General features: G+C 39.7%; 1 non-coding gene and 1 pseudogene across 1 annotated transcript; both read left to right on the top strand.

Moving 5' to 3' along the window:
• Positions 1 to 21,926, top strand: part of LOC148567703 (uncharacterized) — a 190,689-nt pseudogene that overhangs the window by 71,254 nt on the left and 97,509 nt on the right.
• Positions 14,248 to 14,355, top strand: LOC148567707 (small nucleolar RNA R71). Its single transcript, XR_015883102.1, has one exon. It is a non-coding gene; the product is annotated as a small nucleolar RNA R71 (small nucleolar RNA).

Genomic DNA, 21,926 nt, shown 5'->3' with positions numbered 1-21,926 from the left:
AAACGTTGGCCTTCTCCCCCTTTATAACTCATGTGCCAACGTTAGCCTCCAAGTTAGGGGGCTAACGTTGGCGCAAACGTTGGCTTGCCCAGGGATGAATTTCAAGTTCCAACGTTAGCCTCCAAGTTAGGGGGCTAACGTTGGAGCTAACGTTGGCCTCTTCCTTGCAATGTCATGTGCCAACGTTAGCCTCCAAGTTAGGGGGCTAACGTTGGCTCAAACGTGGGGAGCCCAGGGAATGATTTTCATGCCCAACGTTAGCCTCCAAGTTAGGGGGCTAACGTTGGCGCAAACGTTGGCTTGCCCAGGGATGAATTTCAAGTTCCAACGTTAGCCTCCAAGTTAGGGGGCTAACGTTGGAGCTAACGTTGGCCTCTTCCTTGCAATGTCATGTGCCAACGTTAGCCTCCAAGTTAGGGGGCTAACGTTGGCTCAAACGTGAGGAGCCCAGGGAGTGATTTTCATGCCCAACGTTAGCCTCCAAGTTAGGGGGCTAACGTTGGGGCTAACTTCATGCATCCCGGTTTAATTTCACTTATTCCATTGTCCTCTCTTCACTCCTAGCCATTCCTCTTTGCTTCAACCTTTCTCCAAGCTTTCTTCACCTATCATTAATCAACCAAACTTATCAAAGCTATGCTTAAAATCATGAGGTATTCAATCTTTCATAATATGCAACAAATATAGCATAAAACCTCATGAAATGGCATGAATTCATATATGGTTGGTTCAATCAAGGGAAACATGAAAATCTACTCAATTGGCTTGCTTGTGGCTCAAGAAAGTGTATAATCCTAATGAAAACTAAAGAAAAAGACTAGCTAAAATAGGCTAGGATGACTTGTCATCACAACACCAAACTTAAAGCTTGCTTGTCCCCAAGCAAGAAATGAATTATTAAGAAGAAAGAATGAAATGGAAGAGGAAGTTCATGCTAGCAGAGTATTATTGATAGTTCATGGGGTTTTATGTGGATATGCAAATACTCACTTCTTATTGACTCCTAGGCCTAGAAAGTCTCCTTCAAGCTTCAAGTGGCATACTGCTATGACCTCTCATTATTTCTTTATCCTTGGTTATTACTTTGTTCATAAGCTTTATTTGAGTGTCATGTGTAGCAAGTTCATTTTCTTTTCTTTATACTTGACACATTATTCACCATAGACACTTGGCTTACATTCCTTCTTAAAACATTGATGCCCAGCACCTCTTTGGGCTACTAAATGTCTTGTAGTTAGGTTGCTTTTGATAGTGGACTTTCAGCTGATGATCCCGGGTTAGTTAACCCAAGTCACCAAGTGTTGAGGCACTCCTAAGAGCTTACTAATCCAAGCAGATCCTAGTACAAAGACATCACAGGCATATATTTTAAGGTTCAAGCTATTGGTGTCCAGCTTTGTTTCTTTTTGTTTTTCTTTTGTTTTGCCACTTTTTGGCTTTCTTTGTTCTTTCCTTCTTTTTGTTTTTCTTTCTAACCAAGTAATTTTAATTTAAGTGAGATTCATAGACAGTAGCCACTCTTTACTTAGAAGGAGATATCCTAGCTCTTTATTCACTAAAAGTGAGCTATTATACAATCACACACATACCACCACTTACTTTTATTCCACTTCTAACTAACAGAGACCATTTCACTTCACATTCAAACTGTTCTTTTATTGAATTAAAAGATGCAGGGGATAACATATGCTTCTTGTTAAGTGAAAATGAACACACAAGCCATCATAAAAACTAGCCTACTTATTTTGAAAGAAACAAACATAATGCAAAGATTAAAACGGACTACTTGGAAATGCAAAGACAATTTAGAACAGATTGAATTTGTAGTGATGAATAAGGAGCAAGTCCACCTTTCATTTGTCATGTCTTTTCTTTCTCCTTTCATACACTTGGCTGCTAGTGTTCCCACCATCCTTGTTTGGTTCTTGTTGATCTTGCCAAAAGCCAGCCCTATTCATAGCCTCTTCCACTCTATCTTCAAGTCTCATAGCCCTGTTCACTTCCATTTCACTTCTCATTTTGAAAAATTCATCAAAAGTTGGGAATGCCGGATCCATGTTGTGCATATGTTCTCCGATATAGTTTAGTTTGATTTGGCTATTGACATTATAATCAGCTTGCACTTCATACCTTGCTTCTTGGAGTGTTGTGAACTCCTTGAAAGCTTTCAAACTTTCAGCTTGCATTTGTTCCAACTTCCCAAAAGATTCATGAGATTGAAAGGCATGTTCTTCTTGCATCGCAAGAAATCTTGACTCGAATTCATTTTGTTTGTTGATGATTCTTAGCTCTCTTTCTTCTTGTGCTTGTTGGTTTTGCATGTACAGAGAATGGTACTCCTCTTGCCTCTCTTGGATTCTCGTGTACTGTTGAGACAATCTCCCTATTGCTTCTTGCATTTGAGTCATATCCATATTGCCATGTGGGAAAAAGTGTGGCTGCTCCTCCTCCTCTTGTGGCTCTTCTTCCATGTGTGGCTCATCTTCTTCCATTTGCTCTTCTCTTTCCCTTCCTCCATGTGGTCTTCGGCCTTGATGTGCTTCAAGGGGTATCATCATCCGCTCAATGGTTATGGGCATGCCTTGGCTTAACCACATTGGATTCTCCTCTTCCAATGGGACTTTAGCCTTTGCACACAACTTCCAAATGGTGCTCGGATAGTACAACCAAGATCCGGCCGAATTCTTTTCAGCTATCTTTTGAATGTCTCTTGCAAGGATTTCATGAACTCTTATCTCTCCACCCACCATGATACAATGCAGCATTAAGGCTCTCTCCCTGTTAACTTCTGAGGTGTTCACTGTCCCCAGAATTGATCTTTTCATCAACTCATACCAACCTTTTGCTTCCGGAATGAGGTTACATCTCTTTAGGAACTTGTATCTGTTCTTGTTGTCTCCTTCCCATTCTGAGTTCTCAAAACAAATGTCTCTTGCAATCTCCTCATAATCTTGATCCCCAGTCAATCTTTGTTGGTATCCCGGTTCATCAAAGCGGACTGACTTTAGTTTCAAGACTTTTTTGATTGCCTCCGGGCTAAAGTCTACTTCCACCCCACGCACATAGCTCTTGTACGTTGGGGGTTCACGCATGTCAATCCTTGGGACATTTGCATAGAACTCTCTTATGATGTTGGCATTAACTCGGGTGGTTGGCGATGTAAGTTCCTCCCATCTCCTCTTTCGGATTTTGTTCTTTATTTCTTGACATCCATCATCCGGCAACATGAATGGGATTTCAGGATAGATTTTTTTCTCGTTCATCCATTGAATTTGCATTTGATGAGACCACGACTTGAACTTCCATTGGTCATATTCATAAGTTTCTTCCTCTACTATTGGATCTTTTCCTTTTCGTCGTTTGGTTCTTGAGGAGGATGCCATGATCACTTGGTTGGTTGAGAGGGAATGTGAAGAATGTTGGAGAGTTTGATATGTGGTTGGAGGAAACAGTGATTCGGACTGAATTTGTTATGACAAGAGATTATGAAGAGAAGTTTAAGTGGTTAGAGTTTAAAGTAGAAGAAAGATTGCACAAGGCTTGTTATGTTGAGGAGTGATTCGGTTATGTGCATGGCTTGAAGGTGGTATGCTTTTAAATGAGCAATGAAGGGCTAGGATGCAATTAGACCTTATGGGAATCAAGGGTGTGCATGTATGGATGAATGAAGACAAAATTTGCTCCTTCCCTTGCCTTTGCCGTGATCATTCTCAAGGAGTGGCAGATTTCTTATTTGAAGCATGTGATAGGATTTTGTCCTTATGCTATGCTTTCCTTTGTCTTGTCCTTTTCTTTGAAGATTCTTTGACTTCCTAGTCACCACAACAAGACAACACACATTAGTCTCATCCAACCGTAGCAAGGGTGTACTTTTTATTAAAACTTTATGAACCATCAATCCTTGTCTCATTTAAACCGTGATACTTCCTTTGGAAGACACCAAACTTGATGTTTGGTAATATATAAAGAAAATGAGTTTCTTCTTCCAATTAGTGAAGTTTAAATGTTCATAAGAATTGTTTTCATCATACTTTCTTTTTCTCTCTTTTTTTTTTTTTTCATGAAGGATTAATTGTATCCTTGAATTGGTGCATCAAGGTTTGATGAACATCAAACTTGTTTTTTTGTCAAAGAGTTTATCACAATTAATGCCTTCATTATAAAAAAAAATTCTATTTATAAGGTTTTGAAAAATAACAAAAGTATGATTATTGATGCATGAATTTCAAATTTTCATGAAGCTATGTGGACACCAAACTTAGTGTTCGGCCATATGCTCTATCAAAATTTTTTAAGCATGTGAAACAAAATCCTTTATGATATTGGTTAAGTGTGCTTGAAGACACACCAAACTTAGCATATGTTTCCAAATAGTGCATGCCATAAATGGACACGTTCATGAAAAGAGAAAAGAATTCATGCATCAAGTGATCATAATTTATTGAATGTAAAATGACAAGAATCTTTAAAGCATGGGTTGCCTCCCATGGAGCGCTCTTTTATTGTCACTAGCTTGACATTGAAGCTTTCTTTTATGGTGGTTGGTGCTTGTAGGGCCTCAACTTGTCTCCCCTGACCGTGATCCTCTTCTTTGTTCTCTGGTGTTCAATTTCAGCATGTTCTAATGATAGTATGTTGCTGACAGTGTAGTAATCCTCGGTTTGTTGATTTGCCTCCAGCTGTTGATATATCAGTTGCACTTTGTCACCTTTAGAAAGCCTCTCTGTTGGAATCTTTCTATTCTTCCAGCCCCTTTTTGTTTTGTTTCTGCGCTTCATCTTTCCTTTTGTTGATCTTTCTTTTCTGGTTGTAGGCTTTCCTTGGGAACCTCTCTTTTCAGTGACCATTACTCTAACATCTTTTTGGGCTTTTTCATCAGTCTGCACATTCCTTAGCATTGGGATGTTGCTGTGACTCTCCTGGGCACTCTTTATATAGTCTTTCTTCTCCTTGCTGAATTGTGCCTCTGGTAATACCCTCAGAGTGATGATCTGGTCGTGCATCCTGAGAGTTAATTCCCCTTCCTCTACGTCTATGATAGCTCTAGCAGTGGCCAAGAATGGCCTTCCCAGTATAACAGAGTCACCATCATCATTGTTTGATTCTAGAACCACAAAATCAGCAGGGTATATAAAACTGCCCACCTTGACCAAAAGATTTTCAATTACACCTCTGGGGTATACCATTGACTTGTCTACCAGCTCTAGAGACATTTGTATTGGTTTGACCTCCTCTATATGCAGCTTCTTCACCAAAGAGGATGGTATTAAGTTAATACTCGCTCCGAGATCGCACATTGCTTTAGTAATGGTCAATTCCCCAATGGTGCAAGGTAACAGGAAGCTTCCTGGGTCCTCAAGCTTGGGAGGAAGCCTCTTTTGAATCAAGGCCCTGCATTCCTCAGCAATCATTATGGTTTCTTTCTCATTCCAGCTTCTTTTCTTGTTGATAAGATCCTTCAGAAACTTGGAATATAGAGGCATTTGCTCAAGTGCTTTAGCCAAGGGAATGTTGATTTCCAGCTTCTTAAAAATCTCAAGGAATTTGTGGAAATGCTTGTCTTTAATCTCTTTGTTGAACCTCTGAGGGTAAGGCAGTGGGGGTGTGATGCTTTTTCCCATTTGCTGCTGCCCCTGAGCTACTTCCTTTGAGCTATGTGGCTGGTTGTTCTTCTCTTTGAGTTTCTCAGTGTCTTTGTTTGGCATCACATCTTGCTCCTTATCCTCATCTGCCTTTGTTTGATTCTCATCCTCTGTTGGTTCTTTGATGTTCTCTGCTTGCTTCCTTGTAGTGTCATTGTTGCTTATCAATGTTCTCCCACTCCTCAATTGTATTGCCTTGCATTCTTCCTTGGGATTTGGAATTGTGTCACTGGGCAGTGAGTTTGAAGATCTCTCAACAGATACTTGCTTGGAGAGTTGCCCCATCTGTCTCTCTAGGCTCTTTATAGAGGCTTCCTGATTCTTGGCCACCATTTCTTGGTGTTTCAACATTTTGTCTATCATGGCTTCCAAGTGAGTGATTCTTTGGGCTTCAGGTGATACTTGAGGTGGGTTATGAGATGTGGGTGGTGAATGGTAGGCATTTTGGTTGGTGGATTGGTTATTAGATTGGTATTGGTTGATGTTGGGGTAGTTGTTTTGAGGTTTTCTGAAGGGGTTTTGGTTAGTCTGCTGCTGGTTGTGATTTTGGTTGTTTCTTTGATTGTGTTGGTTTGAGTTCCTCTGCCATGGTTGTTGGTTTTGGGTATGGTTATCTCCCCATCTGAGGTTTGGGTGGTTCTTCCAGGATGGATTGTATGTATCACCATACACTTCATTTGGTCCTTGGTTGTGCATATACTGAACTTGCTCTTGTTGTTATTCTTCTTGAGTTTCTTCACTCTGTCCCCATGTGGTTGATGGTTGGCTAGTGTTGACTGCTGCAACTTGGAGACTATCAATCCTCTTGGCCATTTGCTCAAATTGTTGTTGAATTTGCTGCTGCATCATCTTGTTTTGAGCTAGGATTGAATCCACTCCTTCTAGTTCCATTACTCCTCTTCTTTGTGATGGTTGGCGGCTTCTTTGATGAGCAAAGAAATATTGGTTGTTGGCCACCATATCCACAAGATTCTGAGCCTCTTCAGCAGTTTTCATTAGTTGTAGTGAACCTCCAGCAGAATGATCTAATGCCTCCTGAGATTTCAATGTCAGGCCTTCATAGAAATTTTGCAGCACGTCCCATTCATTGAACATCTCTGGAGGACACTTTCTGATTAAGGCTTTGTACCTCTCCCATGCTTCATACAAGGATTCGGCATCTAATTGTGTGAATGTCTGCACCTCGGTTTTCAGCCTGATGACTCTTTGGGGTGGATAGAATTTGGCTAGAAATTTAGTCACCAAGTCATCCCAGCTAGTGATACTTCCTTGGGGAAAAGTTTCAAGCCATTGTGCAGCCTTATCCCTTAATGAGAACGGGAACAGCAGAAGCTTGTAGGTTTCGGGATTCACGCCATTGGATTTGACAGTGTCACAGATCCTAAAGAAGGTAGATAGATGTTGATTTGGATCCTCCAATGGTCCTCCCCCAAATGAGCAATTGTTCTGGACCAATGTGATGAGTTGTGGCTTCAGTTCAAAGTTATTTGCATTGACATTAGGGGTGAGAATGCTGCTTCCACAATGTCTAGCATTTGCAAAGGCATAGGAAGCCAATACTCTCCTTTGTTGTGGTTGATTATTAACTCCTCCTCCTGGATTAGATGTATCTCCTTCCATTTCGTGGTATTCCTCCTCAGATTCGTCTTCTCCAACAATATTTTTCCCTCTTTCGGCTCTTCTTATCCTTCTAAGAGTTCTCTGATCAGCTTCAGATAAAACAGGAACGGATCTCCCTGTACCTGACATACAAACAAGACAAGAGAAACACCAGCAAGATCACTTCAATCTATTGCTAGAATGAAGTTTAGTTCAAGCAAAAATTCAAACAGTTAGTGGGTTAATCAAAAATTAAAGAAAAATAAAGAAAAAGTGCTTGATCTAGATCACCACCTCGCTTAATCATTGTCAATCTAATCAATCCCCGGCAACGGCGCCAAAAACTTGATGACATATTTTGGAGGAAACATAAATCTCTCCCAAAATACCCAAAACTAACCGGCAAGTGTACCGGGTCGTATCAAGTAATAAAAACTCACGGGAGTGAGGTCGATCCCACAAGGATTGAAGGATTGAGCAATTTTAGCTTAGTGGTTAATTTAGTCAAGCGAATCAAGATTTGGTTGATGGTTTTGTGACTTGCAGAATTAAATTGCATTGAAGTAAAGAGAACAAGAATTAAATTGCTGAAACTTAAAGAACAAGAAATTTAAATGGCAGAAACTTAAAGTGCAAGAAATGTAAATTGCGGAATCTTAAAGTGCAAGGAAGGTAAATTGCTTGAAATGTAAAGGGGATTGGGATGTGGATTTGCAGAAATTAAACGAGGAAAAATTAAATTGCATCAAACAAAAGAGGGAAAGGGAATTGGGATTGAACCGGATCTTGAAGCAGTAAAGTAAATGAACAGAAAAAGCAATAAACAGGGAATTGAAATGAGAAATTCAGATCTCAGGACCCAGAGACTAGAAAACTAAGTCTAGATCTCAATGCCTTCCTAGATCCAACAAGAACAATAGCAAGGAAATTGTAAATTGCAAAGAAAAGAGATGAAGAACAATGAACCGGAAATGAAATTCAATTAACAGTAAAGAAAACAGAGAGATCCAAGATTGAGATTGAAACAGAATTTCTTCAATTCTCCAATCCAAGATCCAAGGCAATTGTAACTTGAAATTGAAAGCAATGAAAACAAGAAATTAAAGTTCACTCCAGTGCAAAAGCTCTCCCAAAACTATTATGGAAATTCTAAAAGGAAAGCTCCCCGAAAACTATTATGAAAATTCCAAAAGGAAAGCTCCCCGAAAACTATTATGAAAATTCCAAAAGGAAAGCTCCCTTAAAACTTGAATTCTATCCTATTTATACACTTTCCAAAATGATCTTCAAGCCTTGAGTTGGGCCTTTGTTCTTGGTGGAATTGGGTTGAAAGAGGCCTTGGTTGATTGCTCTTGAAGTTTGAAGAAGAACCGAAGTGAACCAATTGAACCGGTTTTGAAGTTAGCCAAAGTTGGTCCCAACGTTAGGGTCAAAGTTAGGGGTCTAACTTTGACCCTAACTTTTCATAGCAGCAAGCATGATTTCTCTGGTTTGGACGTTGGTGCCAACGTTAGGGGTCTAACTTTGACCCTAACGTTGGCCTTGCTTAGTGCTAGTGGCGCCAACGTTAACCTCCAAGTTAGGGGGCTAACGTTGGCGCAAACGTTGGTGCCCCTCCCTTTGTGATTCATGTTCCAACGTTAGCCTCCATGTTAGGGGGCTAACGTTGGCGCAAACGTTGGCCTTCTCCCCCTTTATAACTCATGTGCCAACGTTAGCCTCCAAGTTAGGGGGCTAACGTTGGCGCAAACGTTGGCTTGCCCAGGGATGAATTTCAAGTTCCAACGTTAGCCTCCAAGTTAGGGGGCTAACGTTGGAGCTAACGTTGGCCTCTTCCTTGCAATGTCATGTGCCAACGTTAGCCTCCAAGTTAGGGGGCTAACGTTGGCTCAAACGTGGGGAGCCCAGGGAATGATTTTCATGCCCAACGTTAGCCTCCAAGTTAGGGGGCTAACGTTGGGGCTAACTTCATGCATCCCGGTTTAATTTCACTTATTCCATTGTCCTCTCTTCACTCCTAGCCATTCCTCTTTGCTTCAACCTTTCTCCAAGCTTTCTTCACCTATCATTAATCAACCAAACTTATCAAAGCTATGCTTAAAATTATGAGGTATTCAATCTTTCATAATATGCAAAAAATATAGCATAAAACCTCATGAAATGGCATGAATTCATATATGGTTGGTTCAATCAAGGGAAACATGAAAATCTACTCAATTGGCTTGCTTGTGGCTCAAGAAAGTGTATAATCCAAATGAAAACTAAAGAAAAAGACTAGCTAAAATAGGCTAGGATGACTTGTCATCAATGAGTCTTGGCCGTGGCCCTAAGCACTTTGTTTTCCAGTATTACCACCGGATACATAAATGCCACAGACACATAATTGGATGAACCTTTTCAGATTGTGACTCAGCTTTGCTAAAGTCCCCAATTAGAGGTGTCCAGGGTTCTTCAGCACACTCTTTTTTTTGCTTTGGACCTTGACTTTAACCGCTCAGTCTCAAGTTTTCACTTGACACCTACACGCCACAAGCACATGGTTAGGGACAGCTTGGTTTAGCCGCTTAGACCTGGATTTTATTACTTTAGGCCCTCCTATCCACTGATGCTCAAAGCCTTGGGATCCTTTTTATTTGCCCTTGCCTTTTGGTTTTAAGGGTTATTGGCTTTTTGCTCTTGCCTCTTGGTTTTAAGAGCTTTTGGCCTTTTCTGCTTGCTTTTGCTCCTCTTTTTTTTTTCCTATTTTTTTTTCTCTGCAAGCTTTGTTCTTTGCTGCTTTTTCTTGCTTCAAGAATCATTTTTATGATTTTTCAGATTATCAAATAACGTGTCTCCTTGTCATCATTCTTTCAAGAGCCAACATATTTAACATTCTTAAACAACAACTTCAAAAGACATATGCACTGTTCAAGCATACATTCAGAAAACAAGAAGCATTGTCACCACATCAATATAATTAAGCTAAGTTCAAGGATAAATTCGAAACTCATGTACTTCTTGTTCTTTTGAATTAAAACATTTTTCATTTAAGAGAGGTGATGGATTCATAGGACATTCATAACTTTAAGACATAGTTACTAACTACTAACGATCATGTAATGAAGACACAAACATAGATAAGCACATAACATAAAAAACGAAAAACAGAGAAAGTAAGAACAAGGAATGAGTCCACCTTAGTGATGGTGGCGTTTCCTCCTTGAGGAACCAATGATGTCCTTGAGCTCTTCTATGTCTTTTCCTTGTCTTTGTTGCTCCTCCCTCATTGCTTTTTGATCTTCTCTTATTTCATGGAGCATGATGGAGTGCTCTTGATGTTCCACCCTTAATTGTCCCATGTTGGCACTTAATTCTCCTAGGGAGGTGTTGATTTGCTCCCAATAGTTTTGTGGAGGAAAATGCATTTGAGGCATCTCCGGGATCTCATGGTGATGAGCTTCTTGCGCCTTTTGAGCTCCGTGAATGGGCTTTCTTGCTTGCTCCATCTTTTTCTTAGTGATGGGCTTCTCTTCCTTAATAGGAATGTCTCCTTCTATGAAAGCTCCAGCTGAGTAACATAGAAGGCAGATAAGATGAGGAAAAGCTAGCCTTGCCATGGGGGATGACATTTCGGCTATTTTGTAGAGTTCATTAGAGATGACTTCATGAACTTCTATTTCCTCTCCAATCATGATGCTATGAATCATGATGGCCCGATCCACAGTAACTTCAGATCGGTTGCTAGTGGGAATGATTGAGCATTGAATGAACTCCAACCATCCTCTAGCCACAGGCTTGAGGTCCAATCTTCTTAGTTGAACCGGCTTGCCTTTGGAGTCAATCTTTCATTGAGCTCCTTCCACACATATGTCCATAAGGACTTGGTCCAACCTTTGATTAAAGTTGACCCTTCTAGTGTAGGGGCGTTCATCTCCTTGCATCATGGGCAAGTTAAACGCCAACCTCATATTCTCCGGACTAAAATCTAAGTATTTCCCCCGAACCATTGTAACGTAGTTCTTTGGATCCGGGTTCTTACTTTGATCATGGTTCTTGGTGATCCATGCATTGGCATAGAACTCTTGAACCATTAGGATGCCGACTTGTTGGATGGGATTTGTTAGAACTTCCCAACCTCTTCTTTGATTTTCATGTCGGATCTCCGGATACTCATTTCTTTTGAGTTTGAAAGGGACCTCGGGGATCACCATCTTCTTGGCCACAACATCATAGAAGTGGTCTTGATGGGCTTTGGAGATGAACCTTTCCATCTCCCATGACTCAGAGGTGGAAGCTTTTATCTTCCCTTTTCCCTTTCTAGAGGATTCTCCGGTCTTAGGTGCCATCAATGGTAATGGAAAAACAAAAAGCTTATGCTTTTACCACACCAAACTTAGAATATTGCTCGCCTTCGAGCAATAAAAGAAAGAATAGAGGAAGAAGAAGAAGAAAATATGGAGAAGAGGGGTGAAGTGTGTTTCGGCCAAGTAGAGAGGAGAGGGTTGTGTTGTGTGAAAATGAGGAAGAATGGAGGGCTATATACAGGGGAGGGAGGGGGGTTAAGGTTCGGCCATTTAGGGTGGGTTTGGGTGGGAAATTGGTTTTGAATTTTGAAGGTAGGTGGAGTTTATGAGGTAGGTTTATGGGGAAGAGTGGATGGATGTGAGTGGTGAAGAGGTGATGGGGAAGAGAGATTGAGGTGATTGGTGAAGGGTTTTTGGGGAAGAGTGTTTATGGGATTTTGTGAAAGAGGGGTGAGAAGATGTGAGTGGAGGTAGGTGGGGATCCTGTGGGGTCCACAGATCCTGAGATGATCCTGTGGGGTCCACAGATCCTGAGATGATTCTGTGGGGTCCACAAATCCTGAGATGATCCTGTGGGGTCCACAGATCCTGAGGTGTTCAAGGATTTACAACCTTGCACCAAATTAGGCATGCAAAATGCCCTTGCACACAACTCTGGGCGTTCAGCGCCAGGTTGGTGCCCATTTTGGGCGTTCAACGCCCATTTACTAGCCATTTCTAGTGTTGAACGCCAGAACCATGCTTGTTCTGGGCGTTCAGCGCCAGGATGCTGCTTATTTTGGGCGTTCAGCACCAGAACCATGCTCTGTTCTGGCGTTGAACGCCAGACAGGTGCTTCCTCCAGGGTGTGATTTTTCTTCTGTTGTTTTTGATTCCGTTTTCAATTTTTTTTATTTATTTTGTGACTCCACATGATCATGGACCTACAAAGACATATAACTAAGAAAAAAAGTAGAGTTAGATAAATAGAAATTGGGTTGCCTCCCAACAAGCGCTTCTTTAATGTCAATAGCTTGACAGTGGGCTCTCATGGAGCCTCACAGATGTTCAGAGCTTTGTTGAGACTCTCCAACACCAAACTTAGAGTTTGGATATGGGAGTTCAACACCAAACTTAGAGTTTGGTTGTGGCCTCCCAACACCAAACCTAGAGTTTGACTGTGGGGGCTTTGTTTGACTCTGCTTTGAGAGAAGCTTTTTATGCTTCCTCTCCATGGATGCAGAGAGAGATCCTTGAGTTGTAAATACAAGGTTGTCCTCATTCAATTGAAGGATTAATTCTCCCCTGTCCACATCAATCACAGCTCTTGCTGTGGCTAGGAAAGGTCTTCCTAGGATGATGGATTCATCCTCTTCCTTTCCAGTATCCAGGACTATGAAATCAGCAGGGATGTAAAGGCCTTCAACCTTTACTAACACGTCCTCTACTTGTCCATAAGCCTGTTTTCTTGAATTGTCTGCCATCTCTAATGAGATTTTAGCAGCTTGCACCCCATAGATTCCCAGTTTCTCTATTACAGAGAGGGGCATGAGGTTTATCCCTGAACCAAGGTCACACAGAGCCTTAAAAATCATGGTGCCTATAGTACAAGGTATTATGAACTTTCCAGGATCCTGACTCCTCTGAGGCAATGTCAGTTGATCCAGATCACTTAGTTCATTGATGAACAAGGGAGGTTCAACTTCCCAAGTATCAATGCCAAATAATTTGGCATTCAGCTTCATGATTGCACCAAGAAACTTGGCTGTTTGCTCTTCAGTAACATCCTCATTCTCTTCAGAAGAGGAATACTCATCAGAGCTCATGAATGGCATAAGGAGGTTTAATGGGATCTCTATGGTCTCTAGATGAGCCTCAGAGTCCTTTGGTTCCTCAGAGGGAAGCTCCTTATTGATCACTGGACGTCCTAGGAGGTCTTCCTCCTTGGGATTCACGTCCTCCTCTCCCTCATTGGGTTTGGCCATTTTGGTTATGTCAATGGCCTTGCACTCTCCTTTTGGATTTTCTTCTGTATTGCTTGGGAGAGTGCTAGGAGGGATTTCAGTGATCCTTTTACTCAGCTGGCCCACTTGTGCTTCCAAATTTCTAATGGAAGACCTTATTTTATTCATGAAACTTACAGTGGCCTTGGATAGATCAGAGACTAAGTTTGCTAAGCTAGATGGATTCTGCTCAGAATTCTCTGTCTGTTGCTGAGTGGATGATGGAAAAGGCTTGCTATTGCTAAACCTGTTTCTTCCACCATTATTAAAGCCTTGTTGAGGCTTTTGATCCTTTCATGAGAAATTTGGATGATTTCTCCATGATGAGTTATAGGTGTTTCCATAATGTTCACCTAAGTAATTCACCTCTGCTATTGCAGGGTTCTCAGGATCATAAGCTTCTTCTTCATAAGAAGCCTCTTGAGTACTGTTGGATGCAGCTTGCACTCCATTCAGACTCTGAGAGATCATATTGACTTGCTGAGTCAATATTTTATTCTGAGCCAATATGGCATTTAGAGTATCAATTTCAAGAACTCCCTTCTTCATAGGCGTCCCATTATTCACAGGATTCCTTTCAGAAGTGTACATGAACTGGTTATTTGCAACCATGTCAATGAGTTCTTGAGCTTCTGCAGGCATTTTCTTTAGGTGAATGGATCCACCTGTAGAGGTATCCAATGACATCTTAGATAACTCAGACAGACCATCATAGAATATATCCAAGATAGTCCATTCTGAAAGCATGTCTGAAGGACACTTTTTGGTCAGTCCTTTGTATCTCTCCCAAGCTTCATAGAGGGATTCACCTTCTTTCTGTCTGAAGGTTTGAACATCCACTCTAAGCTTGCTCAGCTTTTGAGGAGGAAAGAACTTGGCTAGGAAAGCCTTGACCAGCTTATCCCAAGAATTCAGGCTATCCTTAGGTTGAGAGTCCAACCATACTCTAGCTCTGTCTCTTACAGCAAAAGGGAAAAGCATGAGCCTGTAGACTTCAGGATCAACTCCATTAGTCTTAACAGTATCACATATCTGCAAGAATTCAGTTAAGAACTGAAAAGGATCTTCAGATGGAAGTCCATGAAACTTGCAGTTCTACTGCATCAGAGAAACTAATTGAGGTTTCAGCTCAAAGTTGTTTGCTCCAATGGCAGGAATGGAGATGCTTCTTCCATGTAAATTGGAATTTGGTGCAGTAAAGTCACCAAGCATTCTCCTTGCATTGTTGTTGGGTTCGGCTGCCATCTCCTTTACTTGTTCGAAATTTTCAATCAAGTTGTCTCTGGATTGTTGTAATTTAGCTTCTCTTAATTTCCTCTTCAGATTCCTTTCAGGTTCTGGATCAGCTTCAACAAGAATGCCTTTTTCTCTGTCCCTGCTCATAAGAAAGAGAAGAGAAAAAAAAAAGAAGAGGAATCCTCTATGTCACAGTAAAGAGGTTCCTTATTGTTAGTAGAAGAAGAAAAAGAATAAGGGTGAAGAAGAATGAAGAATCCAAACACAAAGGTAAGGATAGGAGCAGTGATGTGAGATGAAGAGAGGTGTTAGTAGATGAATAAATAAATAGAAGGGGATGAGGGAGAAGAATTTTCGAAAAATAATTTTTGAAAAAGAGTTAGTGATTTTTGAAAAAAAAGTTTTTGAAAAAGGTTAGTAGTTTTTCGAAAATAAAAAATAAAATAATTAGTTAATTAAAAAGAAATTTTTGAAAAAAAAAAGGGAGGATATTTTCGAAAATTAGAGAGAGAGAGAGTTAGTTAGGTAGTTTTGAAAAAGATGAGAAGCAAACAAAAAGTTAGTTAGTTAGTTGAAACAAATTTTGAAAATCAATTTTGAAGAGATAAGAAGATAGGAAGTTAGAGAAGATATTTTGAAATCAATTTTTTTGAAAAAAATAAGATAGAAAGATATTTTTGAAAAGATATGATTGAAATTAGTTTTGAAAAAGATTTGATTTTTGAAATCACAATTAATGACTTGATTCACAAGAAATCACAATATATGATTCTAGAACTCAATGTTTGAATCTTTCTTAACAAGTAAGTAACAAACTTGAAATTTTTTTTGAATCAAACATTAATTGGTGATGTTATTTTCGAAAATTATGTGATAAAGATAAGAAAAAGATTTTTGAAAAACATTTTTATAATTTTCAAAAATAACTAAGAAAAATGAGAAAGATTTGATTTTTGAAAAAGATTTTGAAAAAGATAAGATTTTTAAATTGAAAATTTGATTTGACTCATAAAAACAACTAGATTTTAAAATTTTTTGAAAAAGTCAAATCTAATTTTCGAAATTATGAGAGAAAAGAGGGAAAGATATTTTTTTTTATTTTTTAATTTTTATGATGAGAGAGAAAAACACTAAAAAGATGCAATGCATGAAATTTTTAGATCAAAACATGTGATGCATGCAAGAATGCTATGAATGTCAACATGAACACCAAGAACACTATGAAGATCATGATGAACATCAAGAACATATTTTTGAAAAATTTTTTTTGCAAAGAAAACATGCAAGACACCAAACTTAGAATTCTTCAATGCTTAGACACTAAGAATTCAAGAATGCATATGAAAAACAAGAAAAGACACAAAACATGCAAATGCAAAGATCAAACAAGAAGACTTACCAAGAACAACTTGAAGATCATAAAGAACACTATGAATGCATGAATTTTCGAAAAATGCAAGATGCACATGCAATTAACACCAAACTTATAACATGACTCATGACTCAAACAAGAAACAGAAAAATATTTTTAATTTTTATGATTTTCTAATTTTTTTGGATTTTTCGAAAATTAATTGAAAAAGGAAAATAAGGATTCCAAAAATTTTTAATATGAATTCCAGGAATCTTGCATTCTTAGTCTAAAGCTTCAGTCCAGGAATTAGACATGGCTCACTAGCTAGCCAAGCTTTTAATGAAAGCTCCAGTCCAAAACACTAGACATGGCCAATGGCCAGCCAAGCTTCAGCAAGATATCAGAATATACTGCTCATTACTTATCAAATATGTAACTTGCCTTTATGCTGATGGTTTGGAAGCCTCAGTCCAAAAGAATTTAGACATGGCTTTGCAGCCAGCCAGGCTTCACATGCTTCATGAAACACTAGAATTCATTCTTAAAAATTCTGAATAACTTTTCGAAAACAAAAGAAAACATTTTTGTTTTAAAATTTTTTCGAAAACAAAGGAGAAATTTTTTGAAAGATTTTTGAAAAATTTTTGAACACTTTTTGAAAAGAAAACAAAAAGAAAATTACCTAATCTGAGCAACAAGATGAACCGTCAGTTGTCCAAACTCGAACAATCCCCTGCAACGGCGCCAAAAACTTGGTGCGCAGAAATTGTGATTACACTTTGATTATGTAAAATTCATCGCTCTTTCTTTCCCTGGTAATGGCGCCAGAAACATGATGCCAATACCATGGTTCACAACTTCGCACAACTAACCAGCAAGTGCACTGGGTCGTCCAAGTAATACCTTACGTGAGTAAGGGTCGAATCCCACGGAGATTGTTGGTATGAAGCAAGCTATGGTCACCTTGCAAATCTCAGTCAGGTAGGGTTAAATGTGATTGGATTAGATAATTAAAAGATAAATAATAAAGGATAGAAATACTTATGTAATTCATTGGTGAGAATTTCAGATAAGCGGATAGAGATGCTTTTCGTTCCTCTGAACCTTTGCTTTCCTGCTGCCTTCATCCAATCAGTCTTACTCCTTTCCATGGCTGGCTTTATATGATACATCACCATTGTCAATGGCTACTTTCGGTCTTCTCTCGAGAAAATGATCCAAATGCCCTGTCACGGCACGGCTAATCGTTTGGAGGCATCACCCTTGTCAATGGTTTCACCTTATCCTCTCAGTGAAAATGATTAATGCACCCTGTCATGGCACGGCTATTCATCTGTCGGTTCTCGATCATGCTGGAATAGGATTTACTATCCTTTTGCGTCTGTCACTAACGCCCAGCACTCGCGAGTTTGAAGCTCGTCACAGTCATCCAATCATTGAATCCTACTCGGAATACCACAGACAAGGTTTAGACCTTCCGGATTCTCTTGAATGCCGCTATCATTCTAGCTTACACCACGAAGATTCTGATTAAGAGATCTAAGAGATACTCATTCATATCTAATGTAGAACGGAGGTGGTTGTCAGGCACGCGTTCATAGGGAATGATGATGATTGTCACGTTCATCACATTCAGGTTGAAGTGCGAATGAATATCTTAGAAGTGAAATAAGATGAATTGAATAGAAAACAGTAGTACTTTGCATTAATCTTTGAGGAACAGCAGAGCTCCACACCTTAATCTATGGAGTGTAGAAACTCTACCATTAAAAATACATAAGTGAAAGGTCCAGGCATGGCCGAATGGCCAGCCCCTCTGATCTAAGAACCAGGTGTCCAAAGATATCTAATACAATAGTAAAAGGTCCTATTTATAATAAACTAGCTACTAGGGTTTACAGAAGTAAGTAATTGATGCATAAATCCACTTCCGGGGCCCACTTGGTGTGTGCTTGGGCTGAGCTTAAGTGTTACACGTGTAGAGGTCATTCCTGGAGTTGAACGCCAGTTTTGGTGCCAGTTTGAGCATTGAACTCCACTTTGCAACTTGTTTCTGGCGCTGGACGCCAGAATTGGGCAAAGAGCTGGTGTTGAACGCCAGTTTACGTCGTCTAAACTTGGGCAAAGTATAGACTATTATACATTGATGGAAAGCTCTGGATGTCTACTTTCCAACGCAATTGGAAGCGCGCCATTTCGAGTTTTGTAGCTCTAGAAAATCCACTTTGAGTGCAGGGAGGTCAGAATCCAACAGCATCAGCAGTCCTTCTTCAACCTCTGAATCTGATTTTTGCTCAAGTCCCTCAATTTCAGCCAGAAAATACCTGAAATCACAGAAAAACACACAAACTCATAGTAAAGTCAAGAAATGTGAATTTAACATAAAAACTAATGAAAACATCCCTAAAAGTAACTAGACCCTACTAAAAACATACTAAAAACAATGTCAAAAAGCGTATAAATTATCCGCTCATCACCTAGTGCATCTTTGTGAGTTCTGAATACAGCAAGGAGTTTTCCTTCTTCTTCTTCACTCAAGGTAGAGTTGATGATCACTGGGAAGCTATCTGCTACACCAAAGAATGCATATTTAAGGTGTGAAGGCAGAGGTTTCAATTCTTAATTTGGCTTCTCCTCTGCCTTTCTTTCAGAAGAGACTTCAGTCACTTATTCCTTTAAGGCATCTTGAGCTGCTTCTATCTCTTCTCCTTGTTCTTCTTGACTGACTGCTTCAAATGCTTCTTCCACCAGACCTTCTATCATATCCACTCTCATGTAGTTCTCTTACTCAGGAGGATGTTGCATTGATTTGAAAACATTGATGATCATTTGCTCATTGTGCACCCTGAAGATCATTTCTCCTTTTTCTACATCAATAATGGCCTTTGCTGTGGCTAGGAAGGGTCTTTCCAGGATAATTGAATTATTTCCTTCTTCTTCTGTGTCCAAGATCACAAAATCGGTAGGGAAGATGAACTCTCCAACCTTCACTAATAAGTTTTTTACAACTCCATTGGGTATCTTGATTGATCTATCTGCCATTACAAGTGACATCTTGGTAGTTTTGATTTCCTCTATGGCAAGCTTTTTCATCATTGAGAGGGGCATCAATTTGATGCTGGCACCCAGATCACAGAGAGCTTTCTCTAATGTCATTTTGCCTATGGTGCATGATATGACAAAACTCCCTGGGTCTTTAAGCTTTGGTGGAATACCCCTTTGAATCACTACACTGCATTCTTGACTTAGAATTACTATTTTTTTTTCATCCCAGCGTCTCTTTTTGTTGATAAGCTCCTTTAGGAATTTTGCATACAAAGACATCTGCTCCAATGCTTCAGCAAGTGGAATATTGATTTCCAGCTTCCTGAAAACTTCTAGGAATTTGGGGAACTATTGGACTTTGATCTCCTTCTGAAATCTTTGAGGGTATGGAAGGGGGAGAGTGTAGGGCTTCACCATTTTCCTCTGTTCTCATGATTGCTCCTCCATGACTTGCTTTCCTTTCTTTGAGGCTTGTGGCTCTTTCTCTTTCTGTTTGGACTCCTCTTGGTCTTGTTTGTTTGCTGTCTCCTCTTCCTTGTTAATGTCCTCATCATTCTCAGTTGGCCTCTTGTTAGCTTCTTTGTCATTCTCCAAGGTTATTCCACTCTTTAATTGGATTGCTTTGCATTCTTCTTTAGGATTGGGAATGGTGTCACTTGGTAGTGCATTGGGTGCTTTTTCAGCCACTGTTTGCTTGAACAATTGGTTAATTTGCCTCTCTAGATTTTGCAGTAAAGCTTCATGGTTCTTGTTGGCCAATGCTTGATGCTTGATCATCTTTTCCATCATCATCTCCAAATTGGAGATCCTTTGAGCTTATTGGGGTGGTTGTGGTTGATTATGGGATGTTGAGGGTGGATGATAGTTATTTTGGTTAGTGGATGGGTTGTTGGGTGGATAGTAGTTGGGTGGGGGTTGATTGTTTTGTGGTTTTCTGTATTGGTTTTGGTTAGTGTTTTGATGCTTTTGATGGTTTGTGTTTCTGGAATTATTCTGGTTTGAGTTTCTCTGCCAACGTTGTTGGTTTTGGTTGTCTCCCCACCTCAAAATAGGGTGGTTGCTCCAAGAAGGGTTGTAAGTATCACCATGAAATTCATTCTGACCAGCACCTTGATTGTGCATATAGTTAACTTGCTCAGGCTGCTGCTCTTCATAGTTTTCCTCATTTTGCCCCCACCCAGCTGGTGGTTGGTTTGTAGTGTACACTGCTGCAATTTGAAGACCATCAATTTTCTTGGCCATCGTCTCCATTTGTTGTTGAATCTATTGATACATCACCTTGTTTTGTGCCAAGATGGTGTCCACACCTTCAAGTTCTAACACACCTCTCTTTGGAGCTGGTTGACACTGCCTTTGATGAGCATAGAAGTATTGGTTGTTGGCTACAGTATCTATTAGATTCTGAGCTTCCTCAGCTGTCTTCATTAGTTACACTGAACCTCCAGCAGAATAATCCAAAGCTTCTTGAGCTTTTAGAGTCAATCCCTCATAGAAATTCTAAAGTCTGTCCCATTCATTAAACATCTCCGATGGACACTTCCTAATCAAGGCTTTGTATCTTTTCCAGGCCTTATAAAGTGATTCTCTATCCATTTGGGTGAAAGTTTGCACCTCTGTCTTCAATCTTATGATCCTCTGAGGTGGGTAGAATTTAGTCAAAAAATTTGCTCACTAAATCCTCCCAGTTGTTGATGCTTTCTTTGGAAAATGCTTCTAACCATTGAGTAGCCTTATCCCTCAAGGAAAATGGAAACAATAGTAACTTATAGATGTCTGGGTGTATGCCATTTGTCTTGACTGTGTCAGATATCCTCAGAAAGATGGCTAAGTGCTGATTTGGATCTTCCAAGGGACCTCCTCCATAAGAACAGTTGTTCTACACCAGTGTAATGAGTTGAGGCTTCAACTCAAAGTTGTTAGCATGAACATTTAGAGTATGCTACTCCCACAGTCTCTTGCATTGGGAAAAGTGTAGGAGGCTAGAACTCTCCTTTGATGCTGGCTATTGTTAGCCTCTTCGTCTGGTGAATTAGGGGCATTCCATTCCATTTCTTGGTCTTCTTCCTCTGAGTATTCTTCTTCCGAGTCTTCTTTTCCAACAACTCCCTTCCCTCTTGTTTTTCTTCTCAATCTCAGAAATGTTCTCTCTGGTTCAGAATCATAGGAGGTGGATTCACTTCTTCTTCCTCTTGGCATAAAACCAAAACAACAAGAAACACAAACAGAGCACTCAGTAGCTTGAGTGTAGCTAGGATTAGTAGAGACAAAGTCTCAAACAGTTAGTGTGCTTAGCAAAAATAAAAGAAAAATGCTTAATCTAGATTATCACCCTACTCATCATTGTCAATCTGTATCAATCCCCGGCAACGGTGCTAAAAACTTGATGAGGGAAAAAAGATTCCACACAAACTCACTGATAAGTATACCGGGTCGCATCAAGTAGTAATAACTCACAAGAGTGAGGTCGATACCACAGGGATTGATGGATTGAGAAACTTTAGTATGATGATGAATTTAGTTAAGCGAATATTTGATGATTTGAGTGAAACTTGATTAACAGAAGTAAAATTAAAAGAAAATAAAAGGGAGGAAGTAAATTGACAAAATCTTAAAGTGCAGAAGAAGTAAATTGCAGAAAATTAAAGTGCAAGAAAGTAAAAGAGCTGAAACTTAAATTGCAAGAAAGGTAAATAACTGAAACTTAAAGTGCAAGGAATTTAAATTGCTGAATCTAAATTTCTAGGAAACTTAAATTGCATGAAAAATAAAGGGATTTGGGTACTGG

The sequence above is a fragment of the Arachis ipaensis genome, chromosome B4, assembly GCF_059453495.1.
Source record: "Arachis ipaensis isolate K30076 ecotype BB chromosome B4, ASM5945349v1, whole genome shotgun sequence".
NCBI classification, from domain to species: domain Eukaryota; kingdom Viridiplantae; phylum Streptophyta; class Magnoliopsida; order Fabales; family Fabaceae; genus Arachis; species Arachis ipaensis.
This window is presented reverse-complemented; position numbering and strand designations above follow the sequence as displayed.